Raw genomic sequence first — 12,972 nt, 5'->3', positions numbered from 1 at the left:
CACATATCTAAAGAAATGGCAGAAACACTAGAGGGTGACCTCTAATCTATAGTGGAATGAGGATAAAAATGGATGCTCACATTCAATGCTGCCAAGACTAAACTTGTTTCCTTCAATAATTACAAGAAACAGTCTCTACCAACAATAGCAATGGCCAAAGACTCTTTATCTGAAAGTACATATTTTAAACTCCTCGGCCTAACATTCACAGGAAACATGAGTTTGAACAATTACATTAAGAGTATTGCCAGGACCTCTGCGAGGAAGGTTGGTTCTCTCTACCATGCTAGAAAACTACTAAACCCGAAAGTATCCTGTACCTCTATAAGGCCACCATTCGCCCATGTATGGAATATTGTTGTCATATTTTGGCTGATGATCTGCTCCTAGACTCTCGCTCCTGGACAAGGTCCAAAAGAGAATCGCCAACCCTGAACTGTCATCTGAGCTTCAGCCTCTCTCATCGACGAAATGTTGCATCCCTCTGCCTGTTCTACAAGTACTTTAACGGTGAATGCTCTGACGAACTGCAAGCACTTGTACCCTCTCGGCATAAATACCCCCGACAGACCCGACAAACAGCTAAATCCCACCCTTTAACAGTAGAGATCCCTAGATGTAAGAGAGCTTTCTACTCCAGTAGTTTCTTCCCCAGAACTGCTGGACTTTGGAACTTCCTTCCGGGACCCTGCTTCCCCAACTGTACTGACATGCAGAAGTTCAAGTGTAACGCGCACTGACATCTTGCTGCCCAACCCCCTACATATTACCACTGTAGCTTATTTCCCTGATAGTAGCCCCCTACTTCAAAGTGGCAATGTGCCTTGTTTGGGGTGCAAATGTTATAAATAATAATAAAAAAATATTTTAGGGTTTATCTATTGCAATTTCTACTGGTTATATCCAACTTTAACTCGATGACTGATTTGAAAACCTTTGATTTTAATCAAACTTAAATCATAAATCTGAACAATTGTCTTTCATGTAACAGTAAGAATTAGAACCATCAGAAATCCATAACTTCCGTCGCTTAATACCTATTTTCACTATGAAAAATATGTACAGTAGGACCCTGGGTGTTAAAGCTAGCAAACAGATAAACAATAGTATAAAATACACATGCATATAACATTATAAATAACACTGTAATTTGGCCGGAAATATATAGTGCTCCACCTCGTAACCTGGAAAAATGTATTCTAGGGCCATCGTGTCCCGGGATTCTACTGTATTAGCTTGCGTTTATGTTTTCTCAGGGATGATTTTTGCACTTTTAAATGGTTCTAAGTTCTCAAACGAATAGACTAGCATGTTAGGCTCATAAATTATGTTGAAGGACAACGTTTTTAGAGAAGATAAGTAAATGGGAAGTAAGACGATAATTCACGCAGATCGTTCGACCTGTTTACAAATAAGGTTACAGAGATGGTGACAGATACGAGGCACCGACAACAAGAAAAAATAGATAATAAATAATATTTTACAGATGCGTCCATTCAACATACGCGCTTTATGTTGTGAATACAATTCAAAATAAAACGAGACATATCGATCCGTCTGAACGGTAGCATATTCCTTTCCGCTATAGTATTAATAACATTCTAAATGTTTATTTATTTATGTGTGTGTGTATATATATATATATATATATATATATATATATATATATATATATATATATATATATATATATATATATATATATATACCAATAAAACTTTCAATCGGATGCACCAAATTGAAAAATTCTTTCTTTTCCCTCAAAGGTGTGAGTCCCTAGATTGTCCTTATCTATATATGGTCCATAACGAACAACGCCGAGTTACACAAAAAGCCCGAAATAAGTTTTTTTGGGGTCGTTTCGTTTTTCTCGAAAAATTACCTCCCCATGTCAACGGAATTTAGCACTGTCTGTATACAGCCGCGGTAACATCTTCCGGTATAGGTACGGGACTTGTGGCGCAATGGACAACGCGTCTGACTACGGATCAGAAGATTCCAGGTTCGAATCCTGGCAAGTTCGTAATCATCTTATCCAACGTTTACTCATTATCCTTAGTTAGGGTATTTTTGTTTTTTCAGTTATTTTGTTTTATGCATATGGGAATTCCCAAACTTCTAGTTTAAAGGTAAGCGTTGATGGTAAGACGATGTTGAGTGTACTCGATTTTGTGTTTGATTCGGCGTCGTTTTAAATATTATTCTAACAGCGTTTCGGACAATGGAAACTCCAACTATCTTCAGCTGCATCTTATTGAACTCTGGGATCGGTATGTAGTTTCGACCTGATCCCTGTAATTACCCCTCGGGGTAGATTTTTCTTGTTCTATCAAAAATTAGAGCATAGAAGTCAAAAATAATTTTCGGGGCTTCTACATTATTTGGACGAAATTTCGAAAATCGTAATACTGAATGTCAAATGCAAAAAATGGTAACTACGTATTCATCGTTTTTTTAAGATAATTATATTCAAAATTTACGAAAATCGATAGGGTAGGGATTTATTTATTTAAGAAAATAAAAAACAGAATTTGATGATCATAAAACACAGGAGAATTCAAAACGGGCGTAGTGTTTATATATAAAAAAGATGGCGGCAATTTTTTTACCGGCTAACATTATTAAAGCTGTTTTTTTAATATGTCCGTAATATTTAAGTAGTTTCGACTGCATGATTTTGAAATTACCATTGTAATTTATTAGAATTGACAGAAATCAGTTGAAACTCTTGCTTTTATCTGAAAACTCAATTTATGGACTACAACATCTCACTCAAATTCTGCAGAAGCGCCTAATTTTCATTATATACTTACTTCGTGTCGTTTGTAGCTAGGAGTTAACCTTTAACCCCAGAAAACTATCCCTGAGAAATAATTATTCCTCATTAATAATTTATCTGTTGTACCACGAGACAATGTAAACAATTCTAGAATAGATTATAAAAACTGTAAAGCTACTCCTGTTTTACAGGGTGGCCCACTTTAAAATAGTTCAGAAATTGCAGTAGACAGGAGCAACATTGTTTAAATTTTTTGTAGTGTTATAAAAGATGCTGGAAGTTAAAAGAAAGATTACATACATCGGGCTACTTTTAAGTGGGCTAGCCTGTATAATCTTACTACTTTTTATAACTCATTATTGCTTATTATTTACAAAATACTTTATTTTTATATATATATATATATATATATATATATATATATATATATATATATATATATATATATATAATACACACTCGAGGAGAAATATTTACGGCACTGATTTATAGCAAACACATATTTGTCAACGCGACAGTTGTGGCTTCGATCCACTGCTGTGGAAAGGTGTTTGTCTAGCCGCACGGAGGAGTTGTGGTACAACGAAACAGTACTGCATGTGGATGACAAATATATATATATATATATATATATATATGTGTGTGTGTGTGTGTGTGTGTGTGTGTATAATGGAGCACTTTTAAAAAAGCAACGGCTAAATGTTTATGTAAATAGACATTTAAGAAGGTCCATTGTGGACACTGGTCGAAGGGACCAGAGGGTAGAACTGCCGATTTTAACTTGATGGTTCCAGGTTCGAACTCTTGTTCTGGATGGGAGCTAATCTAACCGCAGTGAAGAGCTACAATGCAGCGAAACGCTCTGTTTTAGAGTGACTATTATTTTAAGCTCGTATTCTTGGTAGAGCACCACCGTAAGCGATTTTCACCCACTGATTACTTGGTTTAAGGCAAAACTCTTTGTTTGTAAATAAACAAACAAAGCAAGCACTATAAAAAGTGTCGGTCAAATGTTTAGGTAAATAAACATTTGAGAAGGCCGTTTGCAGACACCTGATCCTATAGGACATAGGCGCAAGTGGCGGATTGGTGATAATTTAGCGAAATGATCTACCTGTGGGTGATTATTATCACTCACACACACAGACACAGACACAGATATATATATATATATATATGTGTGTGTGTGTGTGTGTATGTATGTGTGTTTGTATGTGTGTATATATAAGGTGAATCACTGGAAATGAATGTTTTAAAGAGAACATAACTCTAGGAATATTTCAATAAAAATGTAAAGTAGGTTCAAAGACTACCTTCCACCCTCGCTATCTTTTACTCAAGGAGAGCAAGAAGCATTCTAAAAACACCGTTTTTCGTGACTCACCCTATATATATATATATATATATATATATATATATATATATATATATATATATATATATATATATATAAAGGTCATGGTTGTGAATTCTGTGATTGAAATGTTGATTGAATTGTAAAATAAAATATGTAGGAGATACGTTTAAAAGCCAAATTACAACGCAATATTGTGAGAAATAAACAAATATGTGTTTGCTTAAAATTAATATTTCAGAGTTATACTCCTTCCTCAGAATGTTATAATTTTTCTGTCTTTCTGTTTTTTCTTGCCATGATGTTAATTTCAAGAAATGGAAATTCTGAGTTAAATTATGTAGAATTACAATAAAGTGCATTGCTTGACAATGGAATACATATAATTGTTTAAGTCTTTTGCTTAACCTATGGATTGTCAATGAATGGCTAACCTCATCGATGGAAATGTTGTTATCAAAGTAGATTTTTTTTGATGTGGTAATTATAGATGTAGCTTATTAGCACATAAATTGAAAATTAAAATTGAGGTAATAGCGTAATATATATATATATATATATATATATATATATATATATATATGCACAATATATATTATATGTAAGGTGATTGTATAAAAAGAATGATAAAGAGGATACCTGTGCAAAAAGAAATTGTAAGTGTAAGGAGGAGGTTCACTATCTTGACCGTCCTCAGAGGGTTCCAGTGGCACCGATAACCACCGCAACAACTGGCTGGTTGGTTGGCTGCAGCGTCCTGCCGGAAATCCAGTCCGTCGGAAGTCCGTCTACGAAAGAGCGCCCCAAGGGTTGTTACTATTTAGCCCATAGCTTGGTCAGCATTTCCCCATCACCAGAGCGTGTCCACATCCTGAAGTGCCATGATGCTGGTAATATTCGGTGCTGATCCTCCAATGTTTATCAGGGACTTTGCCCTTAGTATTTGGCTCAAGAAAATAACCTAGACCGCAAGATAGCGGAGTGTCAATTACTTTCTAGGGCGCTGACCGCTCGCCCATAGTAAAACCCCTGATTAGCTAAATTATTTTTAACAAGATGGGGATGCTAAAGTGGATACTTAACCATGTCCAAGGATCTCCCACAGTATAAAAACAATGCCTAATATATATATATATATATATATATATATATATATATATATATATATATATATATATATATATATATATATATAGTAATCATCAATTCAAAGCGGCTAGTCTTGCATCCAGGTATCGAGTATCCAAACTTCTAGTTGACAGCCAGCAGTTATACTCACTGGCAAAGGTTTTGATTTTCGTAATATTTTTATATAAACGTTCCCCCTCAGTTTTAAAGTGTGGTATTTGTCTATTTACACACACACACACACACACACACACACACACACACAGACAAAAAAGAAAAAGAAAAATCGCATCGTGCTACGTAATCAGTAGGCGATATCATTTAATCACAGTGCTCTATTCAAGAAAATATAGTCGTCCACTGAATGTTTCGCTGTCTCACAGCTGTTCGTTCCGACAAGAGTAGCACGTAGTAGCAATCGAATCTACGTCTATTTAATAATAGACTGTTATTTAAATTTTACTTTAATAAACGACATGATTATGATCATAATTTAACCCTAAAATGTCAATGTCGCACAATGTACCACTCAGAAATATTTAACATCATTGTTTTGCGGATCAACGAAGCTGATCAACATAAGAAGTGTTTAAAAAAAGGTTTGCAAAGCCATGAAAAGCGTCGCTACGAATAGTAGTATCTGTTTTTTTATTATTAATTTTCTTTCTTTGAAAATAGTAATGCTAAGTACGGGACAGCCATACCAGCTGCGAACATTCCCCTGCTCTTTAGTGAAACCAGCCGGTAGCCTTTTTTTAGTATCCTCGCTGTTCCTTTACGTGCAATTGTTTGGATCTTTTTTGCACTTGGTTCACCATAAATATTATTTAGGTAGGACTTCAAGTTGTCCATAAGCCCTGTGGCCCCTATAATAACTGGTCTGATTGATATCTTCCTACTGTTCTAATTTCTTTTCATATCATACATGAGACCGTGATAGTTGATCTGTTTCGATAATGTATTTTTGAATATTAAAAAAAAATTGCACACGCCCTGCATCAACTTTCTAACATCATTCCTCGGTCTGAGTGACAATAAAAAGGGCGAAAATCGTTTGCGTACACTTAGTGTAACAGGCTTGTTAAAAGTAAGAATCATAATCCAAAGGAGCATTGAACCGATTTCCCGCTTTCTAGAGATTGGTGTTTGGATGCATTTAAACAAATGGGCATACTCGTCCTATCAATGTGCACGGTTAGTTTTTTTTTTTTTTTTTTACATAGGCATCACCACTTATCAAGGTCCAGATGCCACTCGAGGATAGGGTTAAGAGTGTACAGTAGTCAATTGGACAATATAGTAATCTGTTGTAATGGGAATTTGGTAAATTTGTTAACAAGTGGAACGGCTCATCAAGAACTTGTTTACGTGGGACTTGAAGACAACCATATTGTAGTTAGGTTGAAAGCAGGAAAATATGAGACAGTTCCACAGGCGTGCACTTCTAAGAAAGAAACTTTGTTCATGGAATCTACGTTTAGTTGTAGGCACAGATAAAGGGTGAGGGTAATTATGTATAGTGTTTTCAGCTAGACGAGTTTTCCTCGTGAAAGTTTGGCGAGGGAGAACTATAGATTGAAGCTAAGTCGAGCACTTGCCATAAAAATAACGATAAAGCAAAGACAAACTCGCAATATCTCTTCTGTGAGAAAGAGGTTGAAGGGAAGCAATAAGGACGTCCTACGAGGCGACAAAGCCTATTTTGAATTCTATCAAGGCAGGACAAGTCTTTTCTAGTAGCTCCTGCCCAGATGTGGCAACAGTACCCCATCCTTGGACGTACCTGGCTCTTATATAGATAGAGAATTGCATCGGCAGTGAGCTATCTACTGGATCGATAGAAGGATCCCACCATGTTTCCAGCGGGCTTGGCAAGAGATTTGAAGTACGTCTTCCATTTCAGATTAGAAGTAAAGCTAAAGCCAGAAGCTTGTCAAAACATGGGGCCTCCCCAAGATAAGAGCAATTCATTTCAATTGATGCCAGATAGGGATCAGAGCGTTGATCATGCAAAGATAAAAGCTTGGTTTTAGGTGTATTAAAAGTAACCAGCCACTCTTTCCCCATCGTGCCATGTGCCCAAGATTAGAGGAGAGAGAATCGGAGAGGTCATGGTCGTTTACGGTCTTAGATGTGCTGCCATAGATGGTAGTGTCATCGAAACCAAAATGTTTAGCTTACGAATTATTTTGCTTTGACGTTTATGCCTGATCTATGACGGCATGTTTGCTGCAAGCCTACAAATTAAAACATGAGCCAATAGCTATTACGTTACGTATGCATATTCATAATGGTGTCGTTCAACCTTCACCTAGCAAGTTCAATTGCTTTTTTATAATTTTAAACCTTTTGCACAATTTTTTCCCGGCTAAAACACAAATATAAAGTTCCGTATGGACTCGAATATCCTATATATTAAGTTTCATATCTGTAAATTAAGAACTGACAGAGGAGTCTGGTAGAGATTTTTTAACAAATATATACACGCATACAAATATATATATATATATATATATATATATATATATTTGTAGTCATCAACATACAGTCCTGTTTCGTTGTATCACAACTCATCAGTGCGGCTAGACTAGCACCTCTCCCAAGCCAAGGATTGAACCTAGAACAGTCGTGTTGACAGTTTGCAGTTCTCCCTCTCGACCACAGGAGGGACGCCCGCAAATAACTCGTCAGAATGTCTATTTAAATAGACATCCGCCACCACTCTTACATTGCTCAAACCGCCTGTTTGTAAACAAACAAACAACGAGCTTCTCATTTTTCAGCCAATTAAGCAGCGGGTGAGATTATTTACCACAGTGCTCTACCCAAATATATATATATATATATATATATGTATATATATATATATATATATATATATATATATATATATATATATATATATATATATAAATGTTTGTGTTCACTATAACCAACTTACGTAAATATTACACAAGTTTAAATCATGTAAAATATCTGCATTAATATAATTACACGTAATAGTTAACTAAAAATGACCATCCCTTTAGAAAACCGAAAAAAACTACTAGAGAATTAATTAAAATGAATGTTTAAAAGAATATGCAAATTAGCTAGATCTTTTTTCAGATGAGATAAAGGGTTTTTAATATGAATACACACAAATATTAATATGAATTCCTACACACACACAAAATTGTAGGAGTATAGATCAGCAATGCGACAGAAAACGAGTATGATATTTCAAAGCGGAGTGTGACAGACTAAGTGATTGATCTACCGACTAATAATGGACAAAACGTTATAGATAGAGGTGTGGACGTATGTAAAAAAAAAAAAAAAAACAAGAACTGATTGTGAAGCTGAGGACGTTATTCCTACAAGTGTTTTATTTATTTATTATTTTATTTATTGATTTATTTTTTTATTTATTTTATTATTATTTTTTTTTTTGCAGTGTAGATTAAAACCCGATATGAATAAACATGTCGTCGAGTTGTGAGTTGTGCGGCTACGAGTTATCTTAATCGACCGTCAGATGTGGTTGTCGAGCGTATACGCACTTGTTCTGGCATCTGTCAGGATAATCTTAAAATGTATGTGTGTGGCGTTTGGGGCATACTTGTTTGTCAGCCCCCACAGCGCGTTGGTAGATGTATGTGTGTAATAAAGGCATAATTCTTTGACACTGTTCGTCATTATCGAGTCTCGTTTGTGCGACGAAAGTGTACCGGATAAACATGAGAGTTGTTTAATTACCCCCCTCTTCACATGAAAAATAGGAGTCCGGAACCTAAGATCGGAAAAAGAGAGACAAATAAACATTATATACACACACGTTGACGCATGTACATTATAGTAGTTTATTTTTTTTTTATTTGTACAAAGATTTTTGGTTTATTTAAGGAGAGGGGGATCATTTAAGATGAAGCTCCATAATTTGCGCATTGATTCCTTCGGGGCTCGTGGCGCGGTGGATAGAGGCGTTGAGTCTCTGTAGTTCCAGATGAGCATTGCCTGAAGATAGCGGTTTCAATCCTACCCAAGAAGGGCAGGGGATTAATTGGCCAAAAGCTGGTGAGACAACAATTATAGAAGGTTGTAATTACTAGAGATGAGTTACAAGACTCAGCATTTCTATCCCGTCGGGGTTACTCACCTGAAGAAGGCCAGAGGATCAGTTGGCCGAAACGTGGTTAAACAACAACTATAAAGATAAGAATAACTCTCCGCAAAAAAAAAGAAAATAACGAATGCACAAAGATTTTACACTTTATCGGTTCAGATATAATTCAACTTAATCCTGGTTACAGATTAATCATGACAAATATCCAATCGAAAATCAATTTACTTCGAAAAAAATATAAAATTTGTTGTTTTTTTATGATTTTATTTTTTTCTAGCTGAGGACGGAGCGTTCTACCGGAATTAAGATATCCAATGCTTCCTCAGAAATTCCAACCGAGAGATATTTTCAGAATTCTATCAACCCTCGTTTAATGCAGTTGTTTGTTCCGCAAGTGTGATTAACCAGTATATTTGCCAGGTAGTTCCGCAAGTGTGATTAACCAGTATATTTGCCAGATAGTTTTTCAAATTCTTTTTCATGAACAAATTCTGGATGAACCGCCCTCTTAAGTAATCCAATTTACTAATCCATTACTAACGATTACTACAATATTATCCCAATTGACTACTGTACACTCTATAACCCTTTTCCTCGAGTGGTCTCCAGGCCTTGATAAGTGGTGACTCTATATAAAAAATAAAATGAGTATAACTTCTTCTTTAATCACTGGTCCTGGATATGACCTTAAACTATATCCAGTGGTGAGGCCCCAGCTTGCAGGCTTTCTGGAGCCACCCTTTCATTGCCATTGCTCCCAGGTCCACTCTGACCCGGAGTGGTAGTACCTGTTAGGGTCCAAACTATGGGTTAAATAGAAACCGATTTGAAAACAACAAATATATGCTATTAAAAAAATGTTCTTCAAAATCTTTGTATTCGGCATTAAATAACCTGAACAGGGTCGATATGCCGTAAAACTAAAACAAAAGCAAGCAACCAACCAACCAATCTTTAATTACTGAAATGATGAAGATATTGATACTATTCCCATTTCTTTTAATGGTGTATATGAGACCTTGGTATTTCCTTGTTTTCCTTCCCGGCTCTGTTTAACCCAGCAGGATTGGGAACACAACCTTTTTATTAAGGTGGGTTATTCCTCCTTTCTGATCCATATAATTATATCAATGATAATAGATCTGTTTTCTAAGTAGGCAGCTGCAGGAATTGTCGTAGTCATCGTAGATAATGTATAATTTTTTTTTCAACTCTTCTTTCTGGTATATGTTCCCAGGCGTAGCTGCTTAATTCAATATTCATGTTTTTACAAGACGAAGATATTATGTTATATATATATATATATATATATATATATATATATATATATATATATATATATATATATATATATATATAATAAACTCTCCCGGCGATTGCGACGGATGAGGATCCGCCACAACAACTAAGTTCGGAATACCACATGATGATTTATTTATAGTAGTGAAGGTTTTGTGTAGAACCAACTACACTTTGGGCTAATTCTGCTAATTCTTGTCTGTGCAGATGACTGCCACAAACAAAGCACACAGTACAACGCAGGTTTTTACATCAGTTACCTTCTCCTAGATGCATGTTTTTACTAAGACTGGGAGTGAATCGCTCTCCCTGACTTAATACGCCTCCAGATACCAACCTGGAAATTTCTATGACTCGGCGGGGTACATACAGTGCCTAGCCTTCCCAAATGGTAACCCATCTGGTACTGCCCAGGCTAAACGTTGATTGACTGTGTGATCTGGTGAGAACTGGCGTGTAAACGTGATTGTGCCACACACACACACACATATATATATATATATATATGTATATATAGAGATAGATAGATATTTAGCAAAATGGTAATTAGTTATAAACCAGAAGAAGGTGCTCCTTACTATTACAGAAGAAGGTGCTCCTTACTATTACAGATTAAAACACACACACACACACTATTACAGATTAAAACACACACACACACACAGATACATATATATATATACATATATACATATATATATATATATATATATATATATATATATATATATATAATCCAATGCCACACTTATAAAACGCAGCAATAATACTATGAATGTGAATTACGTGAATATTTCTGTTACTTTGAAATATTTAATAAGGTTTTATATATTCTGAAAGTGTAAATCCATTTTTATTAAGCTTAATTAATTGTTACAAACGTATATATCTAGGACGTATTGTTTTATATATGGGTGTCAGTTGGAAGAAATCAGTTCAATCACATTAACGTACGTCTTCCTATCCTCGTTTTCATTCAGAAAGTATGTATATATGTGTATCCGTGCTTGTTCGATGCGTCCGTTCAGTTTCGAAAGGCAAAGGATACCCCCCTGTAAGGCCAGTTGCGCGTGTAATTGTGAGGCAAGGGTCGTGCAATCACTAACCACACATCTCATGAATCGACACTGTTTGGATCCAGTGGCAAGTAGAAGACCAGGACGACTGGAAACAATATCGAGATAAGCGGAGAGCACATACCGCATCTGGAAGTCCCAAATGGTCACCCATTTAGTACTGACCAGGCTCAACGTTGCTTACCCTTTTGTGATCCAGCGCGAACCGATGTGTCAACGTGATTGTGCCGTGCTTATTAGTTTATTGTCAATAAAATGAATCTTACAAATAGAATGCATTGTCTTCGTATATAAACCTTGACTACGGGAATAAAACTCGGAAACTTTCTGTGACTTAATTACTATAAATATATTGGTTTCATATTCTTATAGACTTTGGGACATATGCGTTTCCCCCCCCCCTGTTTTCAAGCAGACAAAACGTCTGCCCGATAAACAAGTATCCTCGAGTTGCTATTGGGTGTGATAGTCTATGGTCTAATAGTTAAAAAGGATAGTATCAGTATTTTTTACGTACCCCGAGGTTTGTATTTAAACTAGTCGCTAGCATGCCCACATTTTAAAGGACCCTAGCGTTTCTAAGCACAATGTTGTGACAGAGTAACATAATCTTAGGAGAGCTTCATGATTTAGTTCCATAGTAAGACCTAACCCTAACCCTAATCCTAACCCTAACTGTAACCCTGACACCTCATCAGCAGTCTCACTTCGCTTCATCACCACACAAGAATGTTAAATGGGCGTCACACAGACCAGATGATTGCGTCTTGTCACGCAAAGAAGGTCATTGTTTAAAATGGACGGGTGTCCCTCTGTCTCATGACATTTCAAGATTGTTATTGTTTTATTTTAGTACTCATGACTAAATAACGCTTTTCTCTCGGCTATTATTTTCTATTTAATTGCTGTTGTTCGCATCCACAATTGGCATTGTCTGACTTGTGAAATGAACAGAACAATGGAATGAAAGGAATAGTGAAAGGAGTAAAATATAAGGAAGTAGAAAAAGAAGGAGTGCAAAGGGGGAAAGGGTGCGGAGGAGAAATAAAATGGGGCTAGACAAATAGCAAACAGAAGAATTAAAAACAATATATGTACAAAATATGTCCGCAATATATTTTTACGTATGTCAATATACATACCTCTTCTATCCGTCTGTTTATCTATTTTTCTATCTGTCTATTTATCTGTGAATCTATCTATGAATCTATCTATATTTCGCGTTCCTCAC

At 35.8% G+C, this 12,972-nt stretch overlaps 1 non-coding gene across 1 annotated transcript; it reads left to right on the top strand.

The window, feature by feature from the left end:
- The first annotated feature begins 1,950 nt into the window (after positions 1-1,950).
- Trnar-acg (transfer RNA arginine (anticodon ACG)) lies at positions 1,951-2,023 on the top strand. Its single transcript has one exon. It is a non-coding gene; the product is annotated as a tRNA-Arg (tRNA).
- Positions 2,024-12,972: the final 10,949 nt, after the last annotated feature.

The sequence above is a fragment of the Euprymna scolopes genome, chromosome 2, assembly GCF_053919585.1.
Source record: "Euprymna scolopes isolate OS-2025 chromosome 2, ASM5391958v1, whole genome shotgun sequence".
Lineage (NCBI taxonomy): Eukaryota > Metazoa > Mollusca > Cephalopoda > Sepiida > Sepiolidae > Euprymna > Euprymna scolopes.
Note: the sequence above shows the minus strand (reverse complement) of the source record. Positions and strands in the feature narration are given on the sequence as shown.